The sequence below is a fragment of the Etheostoma spectabile genome, unplaced genomic scaffold (genome assembly GCF_008692095.1).
Source record: "Etheostoma spectabile isolate EspeVRDwgs_2016 unplaced genomic scaffold, UIUC_Espe_1.0 scaffold00570094, whole genome shotgun sequence".
In the NCBI taxonomy this organism is placed as follows: Eukaryota; Metazoa; Chordata; class Actinopteri; order Perciformes; family Percidae; genus Etheostoma; species Etheostoma spectabile.
Window position 1 is genome coordinate 2,609 of NW_022605527.1, and position 5,657 is coordinate 8,265.

General features: G+C 40.2%; 1 non-coding gene across 1 annotated transcript; it reads left to right on the forward strand.

Moving 5' to 3' along the window:
• The first annotated feature begins 5,115 nt into the window (after window positions 1-5,115).
• Window positions 5,116-5,198, forward strand: trnal-cag (transfer RNA leucine (anticodon CAG)). The gene has a single exon. It is a non-coding gene; the product is annotated as a tRNA-Leu (tRNA).
• Window positions 5,199-5,657: the final 459 nt, after the last annotated feature.

A 5,657-nucleotide genomic window follows, 5' to 3' on the forward strand; every position in this document is an offset into this window, starting at 1 on the left:
ATGATGAGCCCTGCTAGGACTGTTTGCAGAAATGTTCATGTAGCACCTCAACACACCATATAATGCCTAAGCTGCATTTGCAAAATAGCAGGGTGTTCATATACTTATTTTCGTCACTGTAAGATTCCTACACATTGTGTATGGTAGCCTTTACAATGTTATTTATTTATTTTATTACCACACCACACAGCCTTAGCAGAGCTAACCCCCCCCCCCCCCCCCCCCCATCTTTATCCTGATGCTTGATTGTAATAAAGCATCAACAGAGAGAAGTTGTCTCCGTTGGTGTTTTAACAGACACACCTGGGCCAAATTGAAAACCAGATTCAGCTTTAAATCTTTTAAATCCTAATCTAGTCCTCATTAAGTTTCAAATAATTTCACAGAGTTAGTTATTATTTTTGATCATCAATACCAAATTGAATCTAATTGGATGGGAACATACACAGACTTCTCACAAATCCCACTTGAATTCATGTCTTGCTACTCGGTCAGAATCTTATTAACCTGGAGTCCCAGTCTCTGTCACAAGAAATAAGCTATATGTTTATATATGTTTTAGGCCTATTGGCAGACAGACATTTAAATGTAGGCAATGGCAAATAAAGAACTAGAAAATTCCGCAGAAATTTTATCAGTGTGCCTGCTACTTGGTGCACATCCGAACAGCTATAAAAGTTAATAAAAAATAATAAGTTCTTAACCCTTCAGAGATATAACTTTTTAAAACCTATTTAAGATGTTAGGACGTGTGTGTGTGTCTGTCTGTGTGTGTGTCTGAGAGAGAGGGAGACAGATAGATGTCCACAGACAGACATACAGACTATGGTTGCCTGGTTACTAAGGACCAATAGGAAGCCTGTTATCTCTGTGATGTCATCTCTTTGGTATGTAGTCAGTTAACGACTGCACCTGGCACCTACTGTTACCAGCTATTAAGAGACTGATCAAGCTCTCAAACAAATGATCATATCACCAAAAGGATACAAGATATCAATTAATTGAGGTTTCGTGGCACCATGAGGCCTTTGTGAACGTATTGATATAAAATTTATGTGGATGAACTTAAAATGTGGGCGTATCAGCGATGTAAAAAGGTCCTTCGCTCTGCGTTTTGCTCAGAAATGTAGACGATGTTTAACATACAGTGAATGGAGGAAAATGTGGAACTGTTCTCATTTGAAAGGTCGCTGAGCGGAAAGTATACATCATATCACGTAAATGAGCACATTGGATGAAACTAGACAAGAATACCTACGTTTTGATGTATAATTGTCCATGACAAGTTAGAATTGTTGGCGTGGAGCAAGTTATAGAGAAAAAAAAAGATACTTTTTTAGTCTCCCCACTCTGTCCCCCACTCTAGCTCCGAACATTCCGCCACATACACACACATTGGAAAATCTGAACCGGTCTGAAAACGGGACGATACGTAAACTGGGATCTGGAGAAACCGTGCTTGATATCTGAACGCCCATTCAGCCCAATAACGCCAAAGTCTTGTCTTCGGTTTAACTTTTAATCATGTTTCTACGTTAAAGTATGGCGACACAGCATGGTGCCAAAGGGGGGCGTTTTGAGCAATGTTGAGCGATTTCCCGAACATTTCCCATTCAAGTCAATGAGAAAAGTTTGCCGGTTTTTTGCCGATTTCGGTAAAACCACGCGGCAAATCTCTTAGAAAAATCATAGCACACCATTCCCGATCATTACCCACATTTCGGTGTAATGTGTTGCGCGTGTTGGCAACGCTTTGGGACTAGTAGCGGGACGAAATTTGGCGGAAGATGGAGATAAGAAATAACTAGAAAATTCCGCAGAAATTTTATCAGTGTGCCTACTACTTGGTGCACATCCGAACAGCAAATAAACTTAATAAAAAATAATAAGTGTCTTAACCCTTCAGAGATATAACTCTTTAAAACCTATTTAAGATGTTAGGACGTGTGTGTGTCTGTCTGTGTGTGTGTCTGAGAGAGAGGGAGACAGATGGATGTCCACAGACAGACATACAAAGTATGGTTGCCTGGTTACTAAGGACCAATAGGAAGCCTTTCATCTCTGTTATGTCATCTCTTTGATATGTAGTCAGTTAACGACTGCACCTGGCACCAACTGTTACCAGCTATTAAGAGACTGATCAAGCTCTCAAACAAATGATCATATCACCAAAAGGATACAAGATATCAATTAATTGAGGTGCTCGTGGGCACCACAAGGCCCTTGTGAACGTATTGATATAAAATTTATGTGGATAAACTTTAAAATGTGGGCGTATCAGCGATGTAAAAAAGTCCTTCGCTCTGCGTTTTGCTCAGAAATGCGGACGATGTTTACCATTACAGTGAATGGAGGAAAATGTGGAACTGTTCTCATTTGAAAGGTTGCTGAGCGGAAGTATACATCATATCACATAATGAGCACATTCGATGAAACTAGACAAGAATACCTACGTTTTGATGTATAAAATTGTCCATGACAAGTTAGAATTGTTGGCGTGGGAGCAAGTTATAGAGAAAAAAAAAAGATAACTTTTTTAGTCTCCCCACTCTGTCCCCCACTCTAGCTCTGAACATTCCGCCACATACACACACATTGGAAAATCTGAACCGGTCTGAAAACGGGACGATACGTAAACTGGGATTTGGGAGAAACCGTGCTTGATATCTGAACGCCCATTCAGCGCAATAAACACCAAAGTCTTGTCTTCGGTTTAAACTTTTAATCATGTTTCTACGTTAAAGTATGGCGACACAGCATGGTGCCAAAGGGGGGGCGTTTTTGAGCAATGTTGAGCGATTTCCCGAACATTTCCCATTCAAGTCAATGAGAAAAGTTTGCCGGTTTTTTGCCGATTTCGGTAAAACCACGCGGCAAATCTCTTAGAAAAATCATAGCACACCATTCCCAATCAATACCCACATGTCGGTGTAATGTGTTGCGCGTGTTGGCAACGCTTTGGGACTAGTAGCGGGACGAAATTTGGCGGAAGATGGAGAATAAGAAATAATAATAATAATAATAAGTATGGGCAATAATAATCATTGTGCCGATTGCTGCTTATGCAGCACATCGGCACACTGAATAATAATAATAATAAGTATGGGCAATAATAATCATTGTGCCGATTGCTGCTTATGCAGCACATCGGCACACTGAATAAAGAGCCTTTTGCTGTCTGCGCTCAGCTTCAAACAACAATGTTAAAAACAACAGACAAAGCCAGAAATCTTGGTGTAGTCATGGACTCAGACCTGAACTTTACCAGCCACATTAAGACAATAACAAAGTCAGCCTACTATCACCTTAAGAATATATCAAGGGTTAAAGGACTTATGTGTCAACAGGATTTGGAAAAACTTGTCCATGCCTTTATCTTCAGTAGACTTGACTACTGTAACGGGGTCTTTACAGGTCTCCCTAAAAAATCAATCAGACAGCTACAGCTGATTCAGAACGCTGCTGCTCAGGTCCTCACTAAGACCAAGAGACTGGATCACATCACTCCAGTTCTGAAGTCTTTACACTGGCTTCCTGTGTCTCAAAGAATTGATTTCAAAGTACTCTTGCTAGTTTATAAATCACTTAACGGTTTAGGTCCAAAATATATTTCTGATCTGCTACTACACTATGACCCCCCCAGACCTCTCAGGTCATCTGGGACAGGTCTACTTTCTGTCCCCAGAGTCAGAACTAAACAGGGTAAAGCAGCTTTCAGTTTCTATGCTCCTCATATCTGGAATAAACTCCCAGAAACCTGTAGATCCGCTGCTACTCTCAGTTCTTTTAAATCAAGGCTGAAGACCTTTCTTTTTGATGCTGCCTTTCTTTAAATGACTGCTCATTTCTTTAAATTTCTTATGCTGCACTGTAACTTTTATTCTTGTGTTTTATGTGTCTATTTTTTTTAACTGTCTATTCATGTGTTTTACCGGTTTTTAATGCTTATGATTTTTAACTGTTTTTACTAGTGTTTTATCTGTTTAACTGATTTTGTGTAAAGCACTTTGAATTGCCCTGTTGCTGAAATGTGCTATACAAATAAAGCTGCCTTGCCTTGCCTTGCCTTTTCTCAATGTCCACTGAAGTTTCTCAGCGTGCTCTCTAGTAACATCAGCAAGGCTACTTTTACTTTCATACTTTAAGTAAATTTCCAAGCCTGTACTTTGTTACTTGTATTTGAGTAAAGAAGTTAAATCAGTACTTCTACTTTTACCAGAGTATTTGTTAACACAATTAAGTCTACTTCTACTTGAGTACGGGAAGTCAGTACTTTGAACACGTAACTTCATCCGTCTTTGCTGTTGCATTGCGTTAACAAATAACTACGTTTGTGTAAAGTAATCGACAGGCTTTATGCCCAGGTTGAGTAGGGAGGGAAATGTAATGCATACCCCTACGTTTTTTCTTCTTCTAATATTTATCATGAAACAAGGAAGCGGTATAGAGCCCTAGTAAACAAAAAGTGAGAAAAACAGCAGTGAGAGAAACAAATCAAGGGACTGGAGAGCAGGAAGAGGGAGAGCCAGAGGAGTTCTGGGAGTTTGGAGAGAGGGCGTGTGATGAAAGTGAGGGCTCTGACACAGAGAGGGATATTCCAGAGGGTGAGGAAGATGAAGAAGAGGGTGAGGAGAATGAAGAAGAGAGTGAGGAGAAGAAAACATAAATGGGACAGAGAGAGGAACAGCCAGAGGGACAGCAAGTGGATCCATGTGGATCAAGTACTGCACCGTCAGGTTTGTGATGAAGAAGGTTCTTACTATTTTCAAAGCAGTTCAATACAATTTCGTTGTAGGTCTGCTGTGTGTCCTTAAAATGGGGCTTTCTGCTGTAAAATTCTTTTTTTTGTTTGAATATGGCTCTGTTTCTTTTTTTTCTTGGCCTACATTTTGAAATGCATGCAGGTACACATGCATACAGTGGTACTATAACAGATTGCCACCCTGGTGACTTTCTTCCATGTCTCCATGAACGCCCATATATTTGGGCTGACAGTTGAGAAACCTTCCCTTGTTAACTATGACATGGATGACTGAGAACCTACTGTATCGTGACATGTTTAATTTACTATATTATAATTTTTGAGACAGGTCCTACAAAGTATTTGTTGGATCAGTCAGGATGGCCGAGCGGTCCAAGGCGCTGCGTTCAGGTCGCAGTCTCCACTGGAGGTGTGGGTTCAAATCCCACTTCTGACATCTACTGTTTTTCTGAGACATGATATTGGGAATAAAGCAGTTCTATGTATTTAAGAGGACATGAATGTGCGCAAGAAGCTCAATGCCCACTACAGGGTTTTGTGGGCATCTTTATTGTCAACAGATGTAAAGTTACCATGTGTTTGTACACAGTAGACATATCTACTGCTGTCTTCACTGTCTGTGGCAAGTCCTTTAAAACCTGTTCTTGACTTGCTTTTTCCCACATCCTCTGAACGCTTAGCTAACTAACTGACTTAAATTGGCCAATAATTGTTGTGATTGTTGTGTGCCTTTAATATCACACATGTGGATATTATGAAAGAAACTGCCTAGCAAACCCTTGCAACACTTTGAAAGGTTCCATGGTGTAATGGGTAGCACTCTGCACTGTGAATCCAGTGGTCTAAGTTCAAATCTCAGTAGAACCTGTTTTTATGCCACAGTATAGGTGAAAAA